Below are 24335 nucleotides of genomic sequence, written 5' to 3'. Positions count from 1 at the left end.
GACGATGGACTCTGAAAAACAAACAGGGTTCTAGAGGGGAGGGGGGTGGGAGGATGGGTTGGCCTGGTGGTGGGTATTGAGGAGGGCACATTCTGCATGGAGCACTGGGTGTTGTGCACGAACAATGAATCATGGAACACTTCATCTAAAACTAATGATGTAATGTATGGGGATTAACAAAAGAATAAAAAAAAAAAAAGACAAAATTGGAGTCAATCCTTTCAAACCCTGCACTGCTTTATCAACCAAAGTTTATGTAAGATTCTACATCCTTTTTGTCATTTCAACAGTCTTCACAGCATCTTCACCAGAATATTCCAGCTCAAGAAACCACTTTCTTTGCTCCTCCGTTAGAAGCAAGTCCTCATCCATTAATGTTTTACCATGAGATTGCAGCAAGTCAGGCTCCACATCTAGTTCTCTAGCTATTTCCACTACATCTGCAGTTACTTCCTCCACTGAAGTTTTAAACCCCTCAAAGTCATCCATGAGGGTTGGAATCAACTTCTTCCAAACTCCTGTTCATGCTGATACTTTGACCTCTTCCCATGAACCATGAATGTTCTTAATGGCATCTAAAATAGTGAATCGTTTCCAGAAAGTTTTCAATTTCCTTTGCCCAGATCCATCAGAAGAATCACTATCCATGGCAGCTACAGTCTTATGAACTGTATTTCTCAAATAATAAGACTTAAAATTAAAATTACTTCTTAATTCATGGGCTACAGAATGGATGTTGTGTTAGCAGGCACAAAACAACATTAATCTCATTATACATGTCCATCAGAGCTCTTGGATTACCAGGTGCATTGTCAATGAGCAGCCATATTTTGAAAGAACTTTTATTCTTGGAGCAGTAGGTCTCACCAATGGGCGTAAAATATTCAGGAAACCATATTGTGAACAGATGTGTTGTCATCCAGGCTTTTTTGTTCCATTTACAGAGCACAGAAGAGTAGGTATAGCATAATTCTTAAAGGCCTTAGGATTTTCGAAATGATCAATGAACACTGGCATTAACTTAAAGTCTTTAGCTGCATTAGTCCCTAAAAAAGAGTCAGCCTGTCCTTTGAAGCTTTGAAGCCAGGCATTGACTTCTCCTCTCCAGCTATGAAAGGCCTAGATGGCATATTTTTTCCATGAAGGCTGTTTCCTCTACATTGAAAATCTGCTGTTTAGTGTAGCCACCTTCATTAATTATCTTAGCTAGATCTTCTGGATAAGCTGCTGCAACTTCTACACAAGCACCCGCTGCTTCACCTTGCACTTTTATGTTATACAGATGGTTTCTTTCCTGAAACTTCATGAACCAACCTCTGCTAATCCCTTCAGACTTTTCTTCTGCAGCTTCCTCACCTCTTTCAGCCTTTGCAGAACTTGAGAGTTAGGGCCTTGCTCTGGATCAGGCTCTGACTTAAGGGAATGTTGTGGCTGCTTTGATTTTCCACCCAGACCACCAAAACTTTCTCCATGTCAGCAATAAGACTGTTTCACTTTCTTATCATCCATGTGTTTGCTGGGGTAGCACTTTTCATTTCCTTTAAGAACTCTTCCTGTGCATTCACAACTTGTTTGACTATTTGGTGTAAGAGACCTAGCTTCCAGCCTGTCTTGGCTTTCAACATCTCTTCCTCACTAAGCTTAATCATTTCTAGCTTTTAATTTCAAGTGAGTGACATGGGACTTGTCCTTTCACTTGAATGCTTAGAGGCCATTATAGGCTTATTAATTGGCTTAATTTCAATATTGTGTCTCAGAGAATAGGGAGGCCCCAGGAGAGGGAGAGAGACAAGGAATGGCCAGTCAGTGGAGCAGTCAGAACCGACAACATTCATCGATAAAGTTCACCATCTTATATGGGCATGGTTCCTGGCACCCCAAAATAGTTACAATAGTAACATCAAAGATCATTGATCACAGATCACCATAACAAATATACTAATAATGAAAAAGTTCAAAATGTTGTGAAAATTACCAAAACATGACACAGAGACACAAAGTGAGCCAATGCTGTTGGAAAAATGGTGCCCAGAGACTTGCTTGATGCAAACTTTCAATATGTCATACTTTCAATATGTAAAAATGCAAAATCTGCAAAGCACAATAAAGTCAATTGCAATTGAATGAGGTATGCTTATATTAATTTTTTGTTGTCTTTGTTTTCCGGTATCCTTTATAGGAATATACTACAGTGAAGAACAGGGATTGTCTAAACTAAATTTTAGGAATTTCAATGACTTTTGACTGGAGAAGTCTGATCTGATTTGTATATCTTTAGCAAAAGCAGAGTTTAAAAAGGGATTTGTAAATTTCTGATTTAAGCTAAGCAAGATAGGGTTGGAAAGCTAAATAAAAATAGAAGGAAAGGCTGTCATAGTCACTACTGTGCACTGTCTCACAAGTGTGGCCACATTATAACGAGGACCTTCTAGTAACTATTCCTTCTTAGCTGCCAGGGGACCTGGGTATATGCTATATTCCACACTAAAACTGGATGGTTATGATCAGTCTCTAATACATGGAGAAAGTGTGGTGGATAAGAAAAAAATAACTGTAACATTAGCATTCTGAGACAAAGATTCCCTCACCACCATTCTTTGATTGGTAAGAGATTTTCCAAAACAAATATTCTCAGATCTTTAAAAGTGTGTGTCTATGTGTGTGTGAGAGAGAGAGAGAGAAACAGAAATGGGGAGACAGACAGAGAAAGATGAAAGATAGAAAGAGACAACTAGACCAGTCTTTAAGATTATGTGACAGCCACACACTTGCAAGGAATATAAGACCCTAAATCCTTAAGCTGTAGAACATGCCATGATTAAACTTGCAAAAACTTGGGTGGGGGAGGAAAGCAGGTGATTGAGAATTTCATGTGGCAGGATATGAAAACTAAATGCATAAATGCAACTGCTGGGTTTCAACGGCCTTACATAAAGGTGCAGTCTATCCTTGGGGGATGGGAGGCAGTAACATCTGCATTCCTAAAAATTAAAACCCTCTTATGTGCAGGAAAGGTAAACAGGCTTTTATGATCATAGAGTTTTAGCCATTTAGAGCTTCCAGATGGGTCATTAAACCTCACTGTGAAAGAGGAGGCCAAGAAAGGCCTTTCCAGAGTTGAGGTACTTGGAGGCTGGGATGGAGAGGGGCTCCAGTCTGGGGGCCCCAGCCCTTATTCCCATACAGCACCCAGAGGCGGCAAACCTCTGAGCAGGGTGCCCACAAATAGGTAGCTTTGGAGCATGCTGCCCCTAACCGGCACTTGTGGAGCTTGACTGCAAGGACAAGGACCACGGGCAGGCACTTCTGGGGGTTCCCCATGCCCAAGTAGGGGAGTGCCTGGGCATAGTGAACAGAAGAAGCCATGGTAACCATGACGATGTCTCAGAAGCAGGCCTCTCCCAGTGTTCCCAGGACCAAGTCTGCCCTGAGAGACCAAGGCCAGGACAATACAGTGCGCATGTGCGCGTGCGTGCGTGCGTGCGTGTGGTGGGGGGAGGCGGAGAACCCAAATAATGGCTGACATCAGATTCCTCACCAGCCCTGGCAAGAAAGGCTCAGAAATTGATTTAATTTGAGTGATAAAAATAGACAAGTAATGCTTTCTTGAGCCCACGTTTCATAGAGCAATTCACACCAGCTACTCTTATTAACTTATCTAAAGCAAAACAGGAAAAAGCAGGTATCTGACATTTTAATGCAGCTATTTCTGACAGGAGGAAATTTTTACTCAGTCTAAAAACAAACTATCAACTTTAACTTTTGTATAAGTAATAATATAATATGTTCAACAGACATCCTCTTCCTTCCCAAGAGCTTTACTCCCATCTCCGAACCTATGAGGGTACCCACCATAGGTGGCATGAGGATGAGGTCCATGCATACTTATTATATTAATTGGTTTGATTTTTCCTTTTAAGGGTGCCTTTTTATTTTTAAGACAACACTGTTAAATGGCCACAACCAAATACCCTATTTTGGAAGAAAGCCCAGCTCTTAAGTGGCCCAGTTATGATCTCAGATAATGAAAAAGCAGAACATAGTTGACACAGGCCAGATGAAGGAGGTAAAGGAAGAAAAGAAAGACCTCAGAAAAGGCTTCTCAGGCAGTCAGCCTGCTAAGTCAGAGGGTTCACAGAGCTGGCCCTAAAATATCCAGTCTAACCCGACTCTTCCTGTATTTTGTGGGTTTCACTAATTTTATTCTAACACTAAATAGTACTGATGGCTATGATTCTCACTCAGACAAATAAAAGGAATTTCAAAGCCATTATCCGACTCTGAGAAAATTTCACAATCTTTTTCACTAACCATCCAGGGTTTAATAACCCTTCTCTTTAATCTCTATTTTATTCCTGGTGCTATATTTAAAGCCTGGTGCCCTCTTCATTCATATGTACCATTGTGCTTCCGAGTCTAATGACTTGAATGTGGCATTTTGAAGTTTAATGCTATCACCTAATGTTTTTTACTGCCATCTAATTTTTGGTCATTAGCAAAGTTGTCAGCAATGTGCTTTTCTCTTTTCTGGATTCAAATTATTGCATATAACAGCATTTTATTAATTACTAGATCCATGAAGTAACATGCTTCTTATTGTTCTCTTTCAGCCAAGTCAATGGTGAACTATTAATCATTCTTAAAGTATCATTTTCCAAAATAATTTTTTAAATTATAGGAATATAGTCCATTCAATTGTGTAATTTGATGTAGATATTTTAATATCAAGAGCTCTTAAGGAACAATACGTTTAGGGATGCCTGGGTGGCTCAGTCCATTAAGTGTCTGCCTTTGGCTCAGGTCATAATCCCAGGGTCCTAGGATTGAGCCCCGCATCGGGTTCCTTGCTCAGTAGGGACCGTTTTTCCCTCTGCCTGCCACTTCCGCTGCTTGTGCTTGCTCTCTCTCTGACAAATAAATAAATAAAATAAAATAAAAAGGAACAATACATTTAATCCATAACTTCTGTATTATGTTAGAATATTTATACATAGTACCACCTTTTTTCTAAAGGTTTTACTTTTTAAGTAATCTCTACATTCAATGTGGAGTTCGAACTCACAACCCCAAGATCAAGAGTTGCATGTTCCACTGCCTGAGCAAGCCAGGCACCCCCATAGTAATACTATTTAGATTCAGTTTTGTTTTTCACATCTGAAAGACATTCCTGATCCTACTCTGAATTCTAATCCACTGTGATGCTTTGTAATAGAAATTTCCAAACAGATTAGAGGACAAATTTTCAAAACGTTTGGGCATGCTGCTTTTCCAAACTACTATATAGACAAACCTTGATACCCAGAAGTTATTTTGGATTCATACACATTTATTCAACCATTCTTTTATTCAAGAATTATCTATGAAGCATCTATTATGTGCCAGGTACTACTGTGCAAAATGGTAGGCATACACATTAGTGAATAGCTTTTGGTTTGGTGGGAAAGATGAGCAAGTAAACAGGCAATTGCCATACACAGTTGTGAAAGTCATGAGACTACAAGTAAAGGACACCCAAAGGAGGGGCAGCTAAACCAGTCTTTCCTTAGGGAAATGCCCTTAGCAGGTGAGTTCTGGGTAAGGAGTCAGTGTGTATGTGTACGTCTGCAGAGGAGTGGAGGGAGGGCAAAGAGGCATCAGGACAGGGAAAAAGAAAAAGTTTTCTTAATGGTCAAGACCTTAAATCTTGATGCAGAATAACTTATATTTAATCATTTTGGTTTGAAATCTGTCTAGAATTTTACACAAAGAACAAAAAACACTGATGATAATTTAGTATTTTCTTTACAATTCAGGGCCATCGCATCACATAACACAGGGATGCTCTCAGGCTTCATTGGGATCTGCTACACCTCTATTAAATAGTTCTAAATTGCTTTGGCTTCAAAGTCATGCCCTTTACTTTATTTTAATTCCAGCACAGTTAACATAGAGTGTTATATTATTTTTAGGTGTACAATACAGTGATTCAACAGTTCCATACATTACTCAGTGCTCATCACGACAGGGGCACTCCTTAATCCCCATCACCTATTTCACCCATCCCCCACCCACCTCCCCTCTGGTAACCATCAGTTTGTTCTCTATAGTTAAGAGTCTGTTTCTTGGTTTGCCTCTCTCTCTCTCTCTTTTTCCTTTACTCATTTGTTTTGTTTCTTACATTCCACATATGAATGAAATCATACTGTATTTGTCTGTCTCTGACTGACTTCACTTAGCATAATACTCTCTAGCTCTACCCATGTCATAGCAAATGGCAAGACTTCATTCTTTTCTATGGCTGAATAATTCCAACATAAAAATAATATATATAATATATAATAATATATAATCATAGTATTGTATAATACTATGTATATATATTAATTGTATACTATGTATAATATATTAATTATATTAATTATATTAATAATATAATTAATAGCATTGTATCTTGTATATGATTTGTATAATATATAATGGAATATTATATATTATATCTATCATATATGTCATATATGTGATGTGATATATATACATATACACATATATATCACATTTTCTTATATATATACACATATATATATATATATCACATCTTCTTTATCCATTCATCTATCAATGGACACTTGGGCTGCTTCCATAATTTGGCTATTGTAAATAATGCTGCAATAAACAAGGGGGCACATGTATCTCCTTGAATTCGCGTTTTTGTATTTTGGGGGTAAATACCCGGTAGTACAATTACTGAATCATAGGTAGTTCTATTTTTAACGTTTTGAGAAACCTCTATACTGTTTTCCACAGTAGCTGCACCAGTTTTCATTCCCATCAACAATGTGTGAGTGTTCCTTTTTCTCCACGTTCTCATAATACTTGTTGTTTCTCACATTTTTTTTATTTTAGACAGGTGTGAGGTGATATCTCATTGTAGTTTTGATATGCATTTCCCTGATGAGTGATGTTGAGCATCTTTCCATGTGTCTGTTATGTCCTGTTTTTTTATATGGTGGTCTCTTCTTCTGATCTGCTATCAGTGTTTGTGCATATAAGAGTCCTTCTCCATCCCACCTGCCTTTTTGCTTTTAATAACTGTGGACATGGAAACCAGATAACCAGGCTTATGAAAATCATGTCTAATAAAAGAATACATAAGCTATGCATAAGGCTGAAGGAATTCTGCTATGCCTAAAGTATATGAGATAGGAAGAAAGGACCTTAGATATCTATTTTAGTCATCCAAAGATCACTTTGTTTACTGTCCATTGATTAGTTATATTCAAAATGATCAAGGCCAAAAATGCAAGTCCTAGAAAGGTCAACAATTTCTTTTTTTTTTTTTTAAAGATTTATTTATTTATTTATTTGAAAGAGAGAGAATGAGAGAGAGCACATGAGAGGGGGGAGGGTCAGAGGGAGAAGCAGACCCCCCCGCTGAGCAGGGAGCCCGATGCGGGACTCGATCCCGGGACTCCATCCCGGGACTCCAGGATCATGACCTGAGCCGAAGGCAGTCGCTTAACCAACTGAGCCACCCAGGCGCCCCGAAAGATCAACAATTTCTAAAAGTAGAAGCACTTTCACTGGCCTGTCACTCTATAGTTTACATAACAACTTAAGCTTAGATGAACCTAGCTAGAACAGACTATTTATAATGCCAGTAGATTGGGAAACTTCTTAATACCTTTAAGCATTAGTGGGATTGTGGGACCAAATTTGTCCCACTAATGCATTTGCAGAATGCCTACTCAATGTCACTGAACCAAGTGTGGTCATATAAAGCCTCTAAGTCAATGAGAGCAGATGATGATATGCAGTTGCAGAGGAACAGAAATGAATGGCACTGGAAGCATTCAAAAATCCTAATTCCCTCTCTTGTCCTCAGCACCTGTTCTCTAGGCTCTTGAGAGCAGTGTCTGTGTTCTGCCCCCATGAAGTTAAGCTTAGAAGAATGCACAGAGATGGAACAAGAAATAGCTGATGAACAAGTGTTCCTGTAGGTTAAAAATTAAAGTTCCTGCCAGAAAAGTATTTGGCACTATATGTTTCCAAGTCACTTTAAAAAATTGGTGGTGGTCAAATTTTCTTTTCTCTCATATTTGGAAAGCCTGACTCCACCAATAAGCTCCATGATCTTAATCATGCACATATTCAGCCCAAATGCCTTTCTGATACCTAGAAATGGAACAAGAAGCATATGGAGCAAAAAGCAGTAGCTGAAGTTGGAAGCATATGTTTCTCAAAGGTGTTGCCAGAAAAAAAACTCAAATATAAAACTGGCACTCAACTGGCAGCTGTCTAAAAAAACATATTTTTTAAAAAGGTGGATTTCAGAGTGTACTGAAAAGAGATATGTAGGCAGGCATCTTGGTTAAAATCTGACATCATGAAAGTTGAAGATGACAGAGTATTTTTAATCTGGATTTTTCTATTAATTTGTATACTCAAATGAATGACATCAGAGCAGATGTGTTACATTTTAGCATCTAGACCATTATTTTTATTTCAATTACACACTGAGTCCCCACTATGACAAGATTTCCAGTAATTTCTAGTGGCCAAAAATTAGTTTCAATATTCACAGCACATATATCTGATAAAGAATTTCTACCCAGAATATATAAAGAAATCTTACAACTCAATAATAAGAAGGCAAACACAATTAGAAAAAAATTGACCAAAGACTTGAAAAGACGCTCCACAAAAGAAAATACGTATGACTTAGAAATTCCACTCCTAGTATTCACCCAATAAAAATGAAAAGATATTTCTATTCAGAGATTTGTACATGAACGTTCACAGCAGTTTTATTAATGGTAGTCAAAAATTGGAAATGACCCAAATATCCATCAATAGCTAAATAGATACATATTATTCAGAAATGAAAAGAAAATAACTACTGATATATACAACAACATAGATGAATCTCAGAGACATGCTGAGCAAAAACAAGCCAGACACAAAAGAGAAGGTATTGTATGAGTCCATTCAGATGAAACTCTAGAAAAGACAAATTTAATCTATAGTGACAGAAAGCATACCAGTGGTTGCCTGGGACCAAACGTCAAGGTAAAGGATAACTGAGAAGAGGCACAAGGGAACTTTCTGGAGTGAGGAAATGTTATGTATCTCAGCCGTGTGGTCATTACACAGCTATATAAATATATCAAAACTCACTGAAATGTACTTAAAATGGTTTATGTTATTACAGATAAATTAAACCTCAATAAAGTTGATTTAAGAATTAGTTTCATGTTAACAAAACTAAAGAATCAGATTTTCTTCAGCCTCTGACATGGTTCACTGTCTACTCCTTGAGAGCCTAGGTTCCCTACACTTGTTCAGAATATGGCATTTACCTATTTTGCAACTTCATAATTTAACTTTTTCTATATTAATCCTTCAAACTCATTAATCCAACTCTACCAGCTGTTGAGAGACCTAGAACTCTGTGCTATTAGGAACCTCTGCTCTTCCTTTTAAGCACAGCCCCAGGGACAGCTAATTTATTTAGAAAAATTCATATATCATCTGCATAGGACACCCATGTGTTATTCACAGAACATCTTGGTTATAGGACATCCCACTAAACATCTCATCTATCCTCTGGGAACTTGCTTCATATTCATATTCTCTTAAATTGGTTATCAAATCCAACTTTCACAAAAGAAAACTTAGGGTTATTTATATCACTATTCTTCACTTCCCACAGCTACTCTGTTTCCAAAATCTCCCCCTCTCCCGACTGGAGGATCTCCTACTACATTGTAAAATCTCTGGGAAAGAGATAACTTATTATTCCACATTTTATCCCTCACAGTACCTACAGCAATGCCCTGAACTTCACAATTTCTTAATAACTGTCACATAAATTTGTACATCAAACTACCAGCCAATCTGCTATAATTACTACTTATTCAACAATTTCTATATGACACACTTCAATTTAAGCAAATAACTCTCTTGCATGGACAGTCACATTCTTATAGAAGGTCATTGAAGACTTAGAAAAGTAAATTGCTAGAACTGATGGAATTTCAGATCTTAGGAGAGGAAAGGGAATGCCTTCAGAATCTCTCAGACAGCTAACTGCCTCTTATTATCCTTTTCCCTGTGTCTAAGGGTTTGCTCTCCCAATACAGAATCCCATGAAAAGAAGTAGCTCTGCAGTGTTTTAAAGAGCACCAACCCTAGACCGAGGCTTTACTCAAAGAGTGCCTCAATTTCTTCCTCTGTGATTAACGGGCTGGGTTAAATGTTAATATATGGGGGGGCGCCTGGGTGGCTCAGTCGTTGAGCGTCTGCCTTCGGCTCAGGTCATGATCCCAGGGTCCTGGGATCGAGCCCCGCATCGGGCTCTCTGCTCGGCGGGGAGCCTGCTTCTCCCTCTCCCGCTCCCCCTGCTTGTGTTCCCTCTCTCGCTGTGTTTCTCTCTGTCAGGTAAATAAATAAAAATCTTTAAAGAAAAAAAAAATGTTAATATATGGGGAAGTCCTTTGTAAATGCAACACTAACAAATATAAAGGATTATTTCCTAAGCTATAAAGAGGTGGGGAGGTATGGATTTGCAAAGGGATGGCAAGTAGACCCCGCCTTGCAGAATTGCCTGAAGCTCTACGTTAGGAAAAGCTGAAAGGTTTACCCTGGGCTCAGGAGGAGTTTTGAAGACTAAATATCCCGGGATTCTCTAAATTCTGTTAACGTTCAGGGTGTGTGATTCTAGCTTTGTCAAAACCATGCCTCTTTATGGCTTTACACACACAGGTCTTCCCAATCCTTTTAAATCCCCACTCTCCCATTTCATTACTGCCCCTGATTTAACACAGATTAATCTCATAAACTGAAAAGCCCTTTTCTACCAGCCTCTCTGCTTTCCTTCTTAAATGCAGAGATACAAACTACCCTCAAGATTTCAAGAATCCCCCTCTTTCACTGTAAGAAACAGAAGAGGAGTGCCTGTGTGGCTCAGTTGGGTAAGCGTCTGACTCTTGATTTCAGCTCAGGTCATGATCTCAGGGTCCTGGAATTGAGACCTGCATCAGGCTCTGCCCTGAGCGTGGAGCCCACTTAAGATTCTCTCCCTCCCTCTCCATAGCCCCCACCCTCTCCCAGTCTAAAAAACAAAAAGGGGAAAAAAAAAAAAAAAGAAACAGAAGAATTGGTATTGGTGTGGGATCGATGCCAAATGATCCACATGTTAGAAAGTGGGACAGTCTGAACTTCTTGGGCATGTTCCTTTTGGGTTAGAGTCAATAGAGTCAATAGAGGTTATATAAGAGTCAACAGAGGTTATTGCCTCTATTAGGTTATAGTCAATAGATGTTACTGTTCTTCCTTTGAAATGCCTCCTTCCGCGTGTAATAAGCGCCTCTTGCTTGGTAGGACCCTTGCCCCGTGAAGGCCTAGGCTAGGAAACAATGCTAGTACACTCTTCTTTCTGCTACTGGGGTTTATTTTTCCCATACTATTGAAATGACAGGAACCCAAGAGTAAAAATAAGAAGATTGGACCTTGTGAAAGGAGCTCAGGGAGCCTCCTTTTAGTCTAAGTCATAGATCAGAGGGATAAAATCAGTACCCACTCATAAGTGGTTGAGCTAGGGCTTCCACAGAGGCTTTGGCATCAAAGCACAGCAACAATGAGCAGTGTGCATTTGCTAGGAAGGGCTACACTACAGAGCTCTCTGCAGAACCTATGGCAGTGCTAGATGTCTATGGTTGAGGTTTGGGGTCCTGCCTGACCATCCCTCCAACTCTCTCCATCAGAGACACATACAGTACAACCTCACTCTAAATATCATGACTCTCCAGTGACTTACCTTCCCACCAAGAACACACTCAACAACATTAATCTTTATTGAGATCTCTTAAATTCTGCCAGAGCTAAAAGAGAGGTAAAGGATGAAGCTGTTATTATCAGAACAGTAAAACTGTGGTAGAAAAAATATCAATAAAAATCCTAATTGTCCATGAAGCTATAGATGCACATCCCTGATATGCAAACCATCATATATCAAACAGGTAATTTTGCTGGCCCTAATTGAATGCTAATCTGTCCTGTTTGTTCATGCTCTTTAATCTTCAAACTATGTATAAAAATGCCATATTGCTGAAGTTTATAGAGAAGGGTAAATTCAAATTTCAGTTCCTAAATCCCTGAGTTCAAGAAATGTCTTTGAGTCCCAAAAGAAATGGCTTACCATGGTGCATATCATCTTGGTTACCTAATGCAGCCTCCAACCAAGATAACATTAAAAAAACTTATTTCAATGTCTTTGAAGAAACAGAAACACAAAAACCAAAAGAAACAGTTCATAGGCAGTTGTTAAGAAAACTTTTAGGGGCGCCTGTGGGGCTCAGTTGGTTAATGTCCAACTCTTGATTTTGGCTCAGATCATGATCTCATGGTTGTGAGATCGAGCCCCACATCATGCTCCATGCTGGGTGTAGAGCCTGCTTAAGATTCTCTTTCTCCCTCTCCCTCTGCCCCTCCCCTCCAAAAATGAGAAAAGAAAACTTTTAAACACACGTTAAAAAAAGGTTTAGGAACAACTGACTTTAAAAAAAGAAAGAAAAGTCATGAAATTAACTGACAGAAAGGTGAAAAGTTTCAAGTTCTGATTATATTTGAAGACTGAAAATCCATGATAGAAAGCATTATTGTTCTTCCTACGTGTTGAAAGTTTTAACAGAACAGCCAGTTTTTTCTTTCACTTGTGGCTTCAAGGGGGAAATGGTTAATATTCATGACAAGATTTGACACGACATGACAGGACCTATCATGACAAGAAATGGATTCTGCCACCACACCCCCTTCCTTCTTCGGAGAACTAAGGGGTATGAACTAGGCCAGGGACCACTTTCAAGTTTTTTAGAGATCCAAAGTTACTCCTGCAAATGATGAAGATCCCCCTCAAACCCCCATATGATCTCCTGGGGGCAAGAGGCGCTAACCTACAAGTTACTATAAACACAGTTCTCTTAATGTCGCATTGTTAACTTCTAAAAATTCCTCCTTAGTTTCTATGATAACTGCAGTCCTCTGATTTTCCTCCTCTTTGATTTCTCCTTCTCGGCCTTCTTTATGGCCTTTTGTTCAACCTCTCCTTAAACAGTTCTCTCTTTGGCCCACTCTGAGTTCTGAATGAATTCTCTCTGTGGGAGAGGGTTCATTTATTCTCATGGCTTTAAAAATATCATCAGGCTGATGTTCCCAGATTTCTATTCTGAGCCCAGGCAACTCCTGAGCTTCTGACTAAAATTTCCAGTGGATCTAGTGGACATTTATATTAGACCAATACTCTAAAACCTCAAATGCAACCAGTCTAAAATTGAACTTGTTGACATGCTTCCTAGGGCCAACTCTTTCTTTTCTATTGCCTGTTAGTAACAGCATCACCTTTAACCAGTCATCCCAAATGAAAATCAAGAAACCCCCTCACACGTCAATTATCAACACCTAAGATGTCTCATATTCGCAGTCTCCAAATTTTATTCTCATGCCATGGCCTCCATGAAAATTCCTACTCATCCCTCTTATGCTATTACCACAAGTCTCTGTGTACCATTCTCTTACATCTCAAGATGACCCCTTACCTTCACCACTATTTATCTCCCCCTTTCAAAAAAAAATCGTTAGAGGCCATATACAAAATGTAAAGTTCTTAACAAAGCATTCAAGGACCTTGACAAGCCAGCCCTAGTCTCTCTTGCCGGCATGCTCTTCTATTAAATGCTTCTGAGCACCCTTCACTATTATCATTGCTTGTACATACAAGAGTTCACCTGCCTTCATATTTGTATTTTTATTCATCTGTGCCTTATTCATGCCGGTCCCCGAGCCCAAAATGAATTCCCCTCTCCTCTATTGTATTATTATACTCACTACTCAAGGCTCAGCTCAACTCTAGCTCCTTTGTGATCACTCTGTACTCTTCCAAAGGAGTGCAAGAGACTATATCTCCAACAGAGTATATGGGACTCTGCCCATCATTGCTGTCAGTTGTTTAAACATTTGACTGCCCTACTTGGTGGTGAAATGCTTGAGAGCAAAGACTATCTTGATGATCGTCATATTCCTACACTATTTATCTCCATGCATTCACGTTCAGTAGACAGCCCTCCATAAATATTTGGTGAATAAATTTCATCAACCCTCTTTGCTTCTGTATAATCATTACTGTTTCCAAATATAAGATATGCTTTTAAAAAAGGAGAGTAGTGATAAGTAGATTACATTTAGTCTCAAGTTATGTTAAGCAGACTTTCTCCTCCAAGTTTATGGGTATTTATAAAACAGGGCTCAAGAAACTGATAACAACTATTTAACAAAAATTATTTATTTGCAATAAACAGCATGGTATCCATTTCTTATTGTTCCAAATTTAACAAGGATCCATATTTCTTCCTTGTAAGTCATTTTAAGGACAAACATCCACAGTAAAAGCAACTCTTAGGTCATGACTTTGATCATAAATAGAATCTAATATAAACACGATCTAATACTTAAAAAAGAAAGCCTAAGGCCAAGTTTTTTGAGTTAGTTGTAACCATTATAGGGTCATCCTTTAAAGACTAGCAAAAATTCGGAACTTTTTAGAGTAGACAGAGAGTACATCCAAAGGGGTTCATATTTCAAACAAGGACAATACAAAGAAATAAAAAGACTTTTCCTTCTTTGCTGAATATTCTTCTTTTGCCCCTCCAGAATCATTCTCCACCCTCTCCCATGCTCTGCCCTGAGAGACTGATCTATATGGCCAGCATCAGTTGGACTCCCTTGCTTTCTGGCTTCTCACTGGGTCTGGCCAATGGGAAGCAGATCAGAAGGTGGGAAGGGAACGAAGTTGAGACATTCATCTCCTTGGATTCCTCCCGGCCAAACTACAGGCTGGCGGTGGCTGTATTCCTGTTCCTGTAGAGCAGTGCCTTTCTCCTATCTTCAGCTCTTGCTGGTTTCCACTAACATGATAGCCCTTGCTTTAAGGCTTAGGGGTAGTGACAGCTTCCCACTGGTGCTGACCCATCCCTTTTTGATTTTCCTTAACTCTGACTTTTGTAAATAGTCCTTTCATTAAACATAGTGACAATACTTGGAAGGGAATTTGGCAGGTTAGTTTTTAATGAAGAAAATATTGAATCTCAGCAATAGATAAAACAAAACAAATAAAATATAATATATACCTAAGAGGGAAAACACTAAATTGTCAATTAAGAAAAATGAAGACATGCAGAATAAAAAATATAAACTTGAGTGAAAAAGAAAGGCATGCATAAGTCTTTCTAAATTTTACGATAATTTCTTAAACATAGATTTCATAATTATTCTGTTTTTGATGTGATTTTTTTTCTAAGTAGACTGGAAATGACAAAAAATTTTTCTTTAATTTTTATCCCAAGCTGCTTCTTAGTATCTGTATTTTTACAAAGTCATGCTACTGTTCTAGTGTTGAAACTCAAGGAATTACCTCAAATTTGTACTTTTACTGCCTTCCATGTTCCATGGACACTATGCTTTTGTTGCATCCAAGTATGTATTTTTGGAGAGAGAGAGTGTGAGCACGGGGTGGGGGGCGGGGAGGCAAAGGGAAATGAAGAGAGAGAATCTCAAGCAGACTCCCCACTGAGCATGGAGCCAGATTCAGGGCTTGATCTCACAACCCCAAGATCATGACCTAAGCTGAAACCAAGAGTTGGATGCTTAACTGCCTAAGCCACCTAGGTACCCCTGCCTCCTGTTATGCCCTTATAATACCTCTCCCCTTGAATGTGTGCTGGACCAAGTGACTTGCTTTGAATGAACAGAATATGGCAAAAGTGATGATTCTGGAGTTAGAAAAAGATTATGGCTTCTATCTTGGGTGTTCTGTCCTGTGTTACATATTTGTGGTATTCTTAAAAGTCTTTAAAATATGTTTTCTCTAGGGGTGCCTGGGTGGCCCAGTTGGTTGGAGCATCTGATTCTTGACTTCGGCTCAGTCATGATCTCAGGGTTGTGCAACTGAGCCCTCCATCAGGCTCCTTGCTCATCATGGAGTCTGCTTAATACTCTCTCTCCCTCTCCTCCTGCCCCTCCCCCAACACTCCACTAGTGCATGCGCTTTCTTCTCAAATAAGTAAATCTTTTTAAAAAAAGGTTTTCTCTAGTTCTACTTTTCCCATCAAAAAGTACTTCTGAAACAAATAATACATTATATGCTAAAAAAAAAAAAAACGAAGAAGATAGCAGGAAGGGAAAAATGAAGGGGGGCGGAAATCAGAGGGGGAGATGAACCATGAGAGACTATGGACTCTGAGAAACAAACTGAAGGTTTTAGAGGGGAGGGGGGTGGGTGGGTGGGTTAGCCCAGTGATGGGTATTAAGGAGGGCACGTACTGAATGGAGCACTGGGTGTTATATGCAAACAATGAATCATGGAACACTACATCAAAAACTAATGATGTAATGTATGGTGACTAACATAACATAATAAAATTAAATTTAAAAAAAAAGTAAATGGGAAAAAGGTTAGCCAATACTAGAATCTTAACAACAGAAAACTGTTATTAAAGGGAACAAGGACTGGGCGCCTGGGTGGCTCAGTTGGTTGGGCGACTGCCTTCGGCTCAGGTCATGATCCTGGAGTCCTGGGATCGAGTCCCACGTCGGGCTCCCTGCTGAGCAGGGAGTCTGCTTCTCCCCCTGACCCTCCCCACTCTCATGCTCTCTCTATCTCATTCTCTCTCTCAAATAAATAAATAAAATCTTTAAAAAAAAAAAAAGGGAACAAGGACTAAGGATGGAAAAGAATCAGTGAAAGATAATATAAAAAGTTACATAGATTTGAATCTGTAGATGATGACTTTCTCTTAGGGTACTAAAAGAAATTGTTTAAATCTCTTGATGATCACTTGTCCTAATTATTTAAAACAGAGTATCTGTAATGTATAAAAGTTATAAATACACTATGATTTTGATTAGGACTATTAAAAAAAGATAGCCCTAGAAGTTACTGTTTTGTAAGCTTAACTTCAATGAGGGAGGAGAGTCACCAAAAAACTAGGAAAATAAAATACAGTTCTCAGAACTATTAGATGGACATTCAGGTGATTGAAACGTCAAATTCCATGCTTATCAATGAATCAGTTTCAACCTGTAAAAACAATGTTCCAATGTGAACAGGATTCAGTTGGGGTGTAATGAGATTGAGATTGACTGACTGGCAGAACATGCTTTTTATAATGGAGAGTTATATCAAAGTGGGCCACAATGGGAAAAGAACACTTATCCTGAAAGACAATGTTATATATTAGAGCTAGGAAAAAAATGCAAAAAGGAAATTCAGTAAAGTAACTTAACATGAAGTTAGGTTAGTAAATCACATGGTCAGAATTACCCTTAGGATCCCTTGGAAAGGGTCATGGGAATACAGATTGTAACATCTCTCAGCCAGTCCTTCCTCCAGCACTGAATCAGGCTTTTATCTTTCTGCTGTAAACCAGACGAAGAAGTCGGAGCGTGTTGTACAAAATCACATATCTTTCAACACCAAAATAACACCAAGAATGGCAAAAGGCTCACAACATGAGCACAAGGCACAAAGCAACCAAGATGACTGAGGAACAGCAGGTTCACATCTCACATTGCAAGCTTGGTCCAGGAATAGCACAGGGGAATCACTCATATCATGAAAGATGTTATAGTCTGTCTCTCTCCCTCTCTCTCACCCTCTCGCTTTCCCTCCCTCCCTCCTTTCCGTCACCTCCTTCTCTCCCTCTCCACTCCCTAAGGTAAAGTGCATATGACAATAAGCCATTACAGTCAAACAGGGTAGAAAACATCTAGTTATAATGGCAGCTGACAGCAATGCAGCACTGATACTTTTAAAAAACAAGGTCAGGAAGAATTTGACCCATTGACTTGAGCTCAACTTCTGAACACAATAGGCCATAGTCATACCCTTCATACCCTTACCATTTGTTCCTTTTCTACACTGGGATTACACTAAGTACTCCCCTACCAGGAGGATAGACACATGAAGGGAGAGGGAGTGGGAATAGCACCAATCTAAAAGTCAAGCGACCTGGGCTCTAGATTGGTTCTACCCTACACTAACTGTGTGAACATGACCAGGTCCCATGACTTCTCTAGACCTCAACTTTCTCTTTTTAGAAATATAAGCATTATCCTAGACAGTGCTCTCTCTAAGACAATTTTTGGCTTTAGATTATGCATCTATTTCCCACTATATCATGTTGTGAGATCTGTTTTTTCTGGTACTATAATGAATTTCTTGTGAAGTATTACAGCCTAATGCTTAAGAGCTGGGGCCTGGGAGTCCAGTAGATCTGGGTTCATATCCCAGGGCTGCCACTTTTTAACTGAGACAATGGGCAAGTTGCTAACCTCTGTGAACCTCTGTTTTCCCATCTAAAATGGGGACAGGTGCCTGGGTGGCTCAGATGGTTAAGTGTCTGCCTTCGGCTCAGGTCATGATCCCAGGGTCCTGGGATCGAGTCCCGCATCAGGCTCCCTGCTCCTTGGGAGCCTGCTTCTCCCTCTGCCTCTCTCTCTCTCTCTGTCTCTCATGAATAAATGAATAAAAATAAAAAATAAAATAAAATAAAATGGGGAAAATAATATCCCTTTTGCAATAGGACTGCTATGAAGAATAAGCAGGTAACATATATAAATACCTAGTACAGTGTCTAGCACATTGTAAGCCCTAAATATATGTTATCATTGATGATGATGATGGTGATGTTACTGGAATAAAATGCATTAAATATCTGTTTAGGGTAAAGCCCCAGGCCTTACTTACAGAAGAACAGGAAGCAAATGACATCCTAGGATATCCCTCATTAGCTCCTTGTGCCAATCTACAAAACTCTCCAAATCAAATCCTGTCCAAGGTATCATATCTATTCTGGCTTCACAGTCTAGGACAGGCTTCCAAACTATGGACAGTAGTCTGTGCCTACATAGAAATAGGAAACCTGTTTAAAACTGAGATTATTTGCTTATATGAGGAAGTCAAAGAAGTTTTAAAAATCACACACCCCCTTCTTATCAACTTTTTTAAGTTTAAAAGGTAGATTTAAAAAGGAAGAGGCAGGGCGCCTGGGTGGCTCAGTCGTTGGGCGTCTGCCTTCGGCTCAGGTCATGATCCCAGGGTCCTCGGATCGAGCCCCACATCAGGCTCCCTGCTCCGTGGGAAGCCTGCTTCTCCTTCTCCCACTCCCCTGCTTGTGTTCCCTCTCTCGCTGTGTCTCTCTCTGTCAAATAAATAAATACAATCTTTAAAAAAAAAAAAAAAGGAAGAGGCAGAAAAAGATGAAAATGCCTAGAATTAAAATTCTGCTAATAGAAAGGATGAAGACAAGAACTTATATGCCATACAAGAAAGTTAATTAAAAATAAATTATTTGAAAAGGCATTATGATAACAGAAAACATAATTAGCATGTTTATTTCAGCTAGCATTTATCCATCAAAGAGCAATTTAATCCCAAAACACAGAACCAATTCAAATCTAGAAAATACAACAGTGACAGTAAAATGAGTATTTCTTTTCTTAAAAAGCCTGTTCTTCTAATGGGTATTAACCTAAGAAAACCTTACTTTTAATGGTATATACTATATATCCATTTTGTGCAAGAAAATGGATTCATTTGGCCTTTAGATAAATTGCTTTAGCTGATGAGTTTTCCACTCATATCAGCTTCTGGAACACCTGAACTCCAACTGTTCTATTTTACCTGTTTGCTCTAGGTGGCATGTATTTCAGTGTATTTTATCCACACCTTGTACTGCCCTAAATCTCAACTGATTTTTATCCTCAAACACTTGTTCTTGATTTTTTTGTTGGTTTTCACTTCACCACAGCTACTGAAAAATAAATATAACGTCAAAAGAAAATAAAGATGAAATCAAATAAACATCTCAAAGCACTGGTCTTGATTTGTCTTACCTTTGAAGGTAAAACAGGACTTTGCTAAAAAGTAACCAAGAGAAAGCCTAGGTTCTCTAGATTAACCCTGAGGGCCCTAAATGGTTTCCTTTGCCAGTCAGTACGGGTACCTACAACTAACAATAAACAGCAATAGGATGTGACAATATGAGAGCAAAACAGCAACAAAACAATTTTTATCCAATAACGATTTTTAATTAAACATCAATTAATATTTGGATAATTAAATGCAAAAGAAAACAAAAACATGAACAAAAAGCTTCTATGATAAATTTTTACAATTTGTCAGTTTGGGTTTTTTTTATTATGTTATGTTAGTCACCATACACTACATCATTAGTTTTTGATGTAGTGTTCCATGATTCATTGTTTGCATATAACACCCAGTGCTCCATGCAGTACGTGCCCTCCTTGATAGGAAAACCTGAGCATATATGTTCTTGTGGACAGAGTTCTGAATCTGAAGACCTGACTCTTATTTCTGACATTGCCTCCATAGCCTATGAATATTTATTTAAGTTCTATGCCTCAGATTCCTTGCAACTTCATCCAGATGTTGCAAGGATCAATCTGACAGGGTAAAAAGATATGAAATATTCCCTTCCTATAATACAAAAATAGGGAAAACTTTCAAATAGAGCAAAGGACAGAGGGGAATGGTGTAGATATTAAACTTCAAGTTAAGGGTCCCTTCCTATAGAACAGTGGTTCTCAAATTTTAGCACACATCAGAATCATCTGGAGGACCTCTTAAATGAAGAAGACTATCTCCCTGAGTAGAATTTGCCCAACAGGTTGCTCAGTTATGCTGATATTGATGCTGATGTGGCTGGTCAGGACCACACTTTGAAAACATTGTTTTAGAATGCTGGATGGTATGCCACATCCACTATCCATACTATCTCCATACCCAGAAGTGTTGGGGTAGATAACCAGCAAACAAATTCTTGTCCATCCACACAATACCCAGTTTTCCCTCTCCCTGGCATTCATTCATTCACTAAAAAACAATTTTATAATACCCTTAAGACGATTTCATTATAAAGTGAAAGACAGATGTTTTCATTATCCAGAAAAGAGAGAGAGAAAGAGGCAGAGTCAAAATTTGAAAAAATAATGGCTGAAAACTTCCCAAATTTGATGAAAAACATGAATGTAAAATCCAAGAAACCCAACAAATTCCAAACAAAATGAACTCAAAGAGACTCACACTAAGACACAGTATAATCAAACTTGCAAAAGACAAAGACATAATTTTGAAAGCAGCAAGGGAAAAGTGAATCATGATGCGGATTTTACCACAATTTTTAAAAAAAAGGAAAAAAGTAATAGACATTCATATTAGAAAACTTAAGAAAAACTACATATAGAGCATATAATCAAAACCAGTTATAATCCCTTTACCCCAAAATAGCTACTGTGAACTTTCTGGCATATTCTCTTCCAGTCATCTTCAATGCATATAGACTATACTAAATAGCATTTTATATGAATTTTTCCCTACTTAACAAATTATAAGAATGTCAAGTATTCTTTTAGAATGATATAATAACCTCACACTATTTTATCATATGGATGAGTCATAATTTAACAGTACACATTATCTAGAGCAACATTATAAAACCTATAGGGGAGTAGAGCTTCAGCCTTGGTCCACACGGGAAAAGTATTTTATTCATGCACTTTGCAACACATTTTTAAACAATAGAGCTGCCTGACCCACTATAATCATGGTAAATTGACATCAACCAATGCTTATCCAGAGTAGGTTCATCCAAGACCATTTTTTCTTCTCTTCAACTCAGGGCAAAAAGGAAACAAGGCTCCACTGATTAGATGGCTGGCTGGCTGGCTGGCTGGCTGGCTGGCTGGCTGGCTGGGTGGATGGATGGATGGATGGATGATGGATGGATACAAAAATAATTTGAGTAAAGATAAATATAACTAGATATAAATATATACCAATAACATAAACATATATTTTACAGTGTTACTTATCCACAATTCCTAGTATATTATAATTTCCCCCCAATGAGAGTATAAACTCCTAGAGAATAAGTGACTTATCTTATCCATCTTTATCCTTCTCACACACATACCTAGCACATGCCCAATACATGGTAGACCCTTAATAAATGTTTACTGGAGTAAAAAAAAAAAAGATAATCAAAGTAACAGAAAATGTCATCCTTAAAAATAATAGCTACCATTTATTAAATATCTTTCCCCAAAAAGATTCTTAAAAATTGGTCTGATCATAATTCTAAGAACAAAGGATTAGGACATAAAATTTTACACCCATTGTTTTTTTTTAAAGATTTTATTTATTTGTCAGAGAGAGAAAGGGGGAGAGGGAGAGAGAGAGAGAGAGTGATCAAGCACAAGCAGGGGGAACAGCAGGCAGAGGGAGAAGCAGGCTCCCCACTGAACAGGGAGCCAGATGTGGGACTCGATCCCAGGACCCGGGATCATGACCTGAACTGAAGGCAGACTTAACACTGAGCCACCTAGGTATCCCTACCCATTCTTGATAAAAACATTTTTCAACTATGCACCGACATCAACAAATGTTTATGGAGGAATTACAACACGTGAGGCACATTCCAAGCACTGTAGATAAGGCGACCTATGAGCAGAAACCTGAAGGAAGTGAAGGAGGGAGCCATGTTGAAATCTGGGAGAAAGCATTCAGGCAGAAAGAACAGCAAATGCAAAGGCCTTGAAATAAACACCTGCTATGAAGGAGGAACAACAAGGAGATCAATGAGGCTAGAGAAGAGAGGATGAGGAGGAGATTGTTAGGGGAAGATGAGTTCAGAGTGGGGGGTAGGTACAGATCTTGTAGACCATCATATGGATATGGACTTTTACTCTTAGTGAAATGGATGCTGGCTGGCTGCTAGAATGGGCTGTGGAGGGCCAAAGGTAAAAATGGAGAAACCAGCTAGGAGACTATGCAGCAACAGAAATAGATGCTAGTAGCTTAGACAAGGGTAGTAACCAGGATGATGGTAAGAAATGGTCCAATTCTGGATATATTTTGGATGATAGAGCTTACAAGATCTTCCAGTGAATTCGACAACCAAAAGGTTTTATATTGCTTGATGAACTGGATGACTCCAATGTTTTTGGCTTAAGCAACTGGAAATGCTAAATTTGACACTTAATAAGACGAGTAATACTTAAGAAAGTTCAGGTTTGGCTTTTCTGCAACGGGTTTGCCGCCAGAACACAGGTGTCGTGAAAACCACCGCTCAACCTAAACCAAAATGGGAAAGGAAAAGACTCACATCAACATCGTCATCACTGGACACGTAGATTCGGGCAAGTCTACCACTACTGGTCATCTGATCTACAAATGTGGTGGGATCGACAAAAGAACTATCGAAAAATTTGAGAAGGAGGCTGCTGAGGTGGGAAAGGGCTCCTTCAAGTATGCCTGGGTCTTGGATAAACGGAAAGCTGAACGTGAACATGGTATCACCATTGATATCTCCCTGTGGAAATTCGAGACCAGCAAGTATTATGTGACCATCATTGATGCCCCAGGACACAGAGACTATCAAAAACATGATTACAGGCACATCTCAGGCTGACTGTGCTGTCCTGATTGTTGCTGCCGGTGTTGGTGAATTTGAAGCCGGTATCTCCAAGAATGGGCAGACCTGTGAGCATGCCCTTCTGGCTTACACACTGGGTGTAAAACAACTAATTGTTGGTGTTAACAAGATGGATTCCACTGAGCCACCCTACAGCCAGAAGAGATACAAGGAAATCATTACGGAAGTCAGCACCTACATTAAGAAAATTGGCTACAACCCTGCCACAGTAGCATTTGTTCCAATTTCTGGTTGGAATGGTGACAACATGCTGGAGCCAAGTGCTAACATGCCTTGGTTCAAGGGATGGAAAGTCACCCGTAAAGATGGGAATGCCAGTGGAACCACACTGTTTGAAGCTCTGGATTGCATTCTGCCACCAACTCGTCCAACTGACAAGCCCCTGCGTCTGCCTCTCCAGGATGTCTACAAAATTGGTGGTATTGGTACTGTCCCTGTGGGCCGAGTGGAGACTGGTGTTCTTAAACCTGGCATGGTGGTCACCTTTGCTCCAGTCAATGTTACAAGTGAAGTAAAGTCTGTTGAAATGCATCGTGAAGCTTTGAGTGAGGCTCTTCCTGGGGACCATGTGGGCTTCAATGTCAAGAACGTATCTGTCAAAGATGTTCGTCGTGGCAATGTGGCTGGTGACAGCAAAAATGACCCACCAGTGGAAGCAGCTGGCTTCACGGCTCAGGTGATTATCCTGAACCATCCAGGCCAAATCAGTGCTGGATTGTCACACAGCTCACGTTGCTTGCAAGTTTGCTGAGCTGAAGGAGAAGATAGATTGTCGTTCTGGAAAAAAGCTGG

At 39.1% G+C, this 24335-nt stretch overlaps 1 protein-coding gene and 1 pseudogene across 3 annotated transcripts in view; one reads left to right on the top strand and one right to left on the bottom strand.

Moving 5' to 3' along the window:
- Positions 1-24335, bottom strand: part of PPM1L (protein phosphatase, Mg2+/Mn2+ dependent 1L) — a 398046-nt gene that overhangs the window by 118695 nt on the left and 255016 nt on the right. The gene's annotated exons all lie outside the window — the stretch shown is intronic.
- LOC102741651 (elongation factor 1-alpha 1-like) overlaps positions 23127-24335 on the top strand; it is a 1800-nt pseudogene continuing 591 nt past the window's right edge.

Source organism: Leptonychotes weddellii, chromosome 1 (genome assembly GCF_054177405.1).
Source record: "Leptonychotes weddellii isolate Sample4059 chromosome 1, ASM5417740v2, whole genome shotgun sequence".
NCBI classification, from domain to species: Eukaryota; Metazoa; Chordata; class Mammalia; order Carnivora; family Phocidae; genus Leptonychotes; species Leptonychotes weddellii.
The sequence above is the reverse complement of the archived record's forward strand: the minus strand, read 5'-3'. Positions and strand labels throughout refer to the sequence as shown.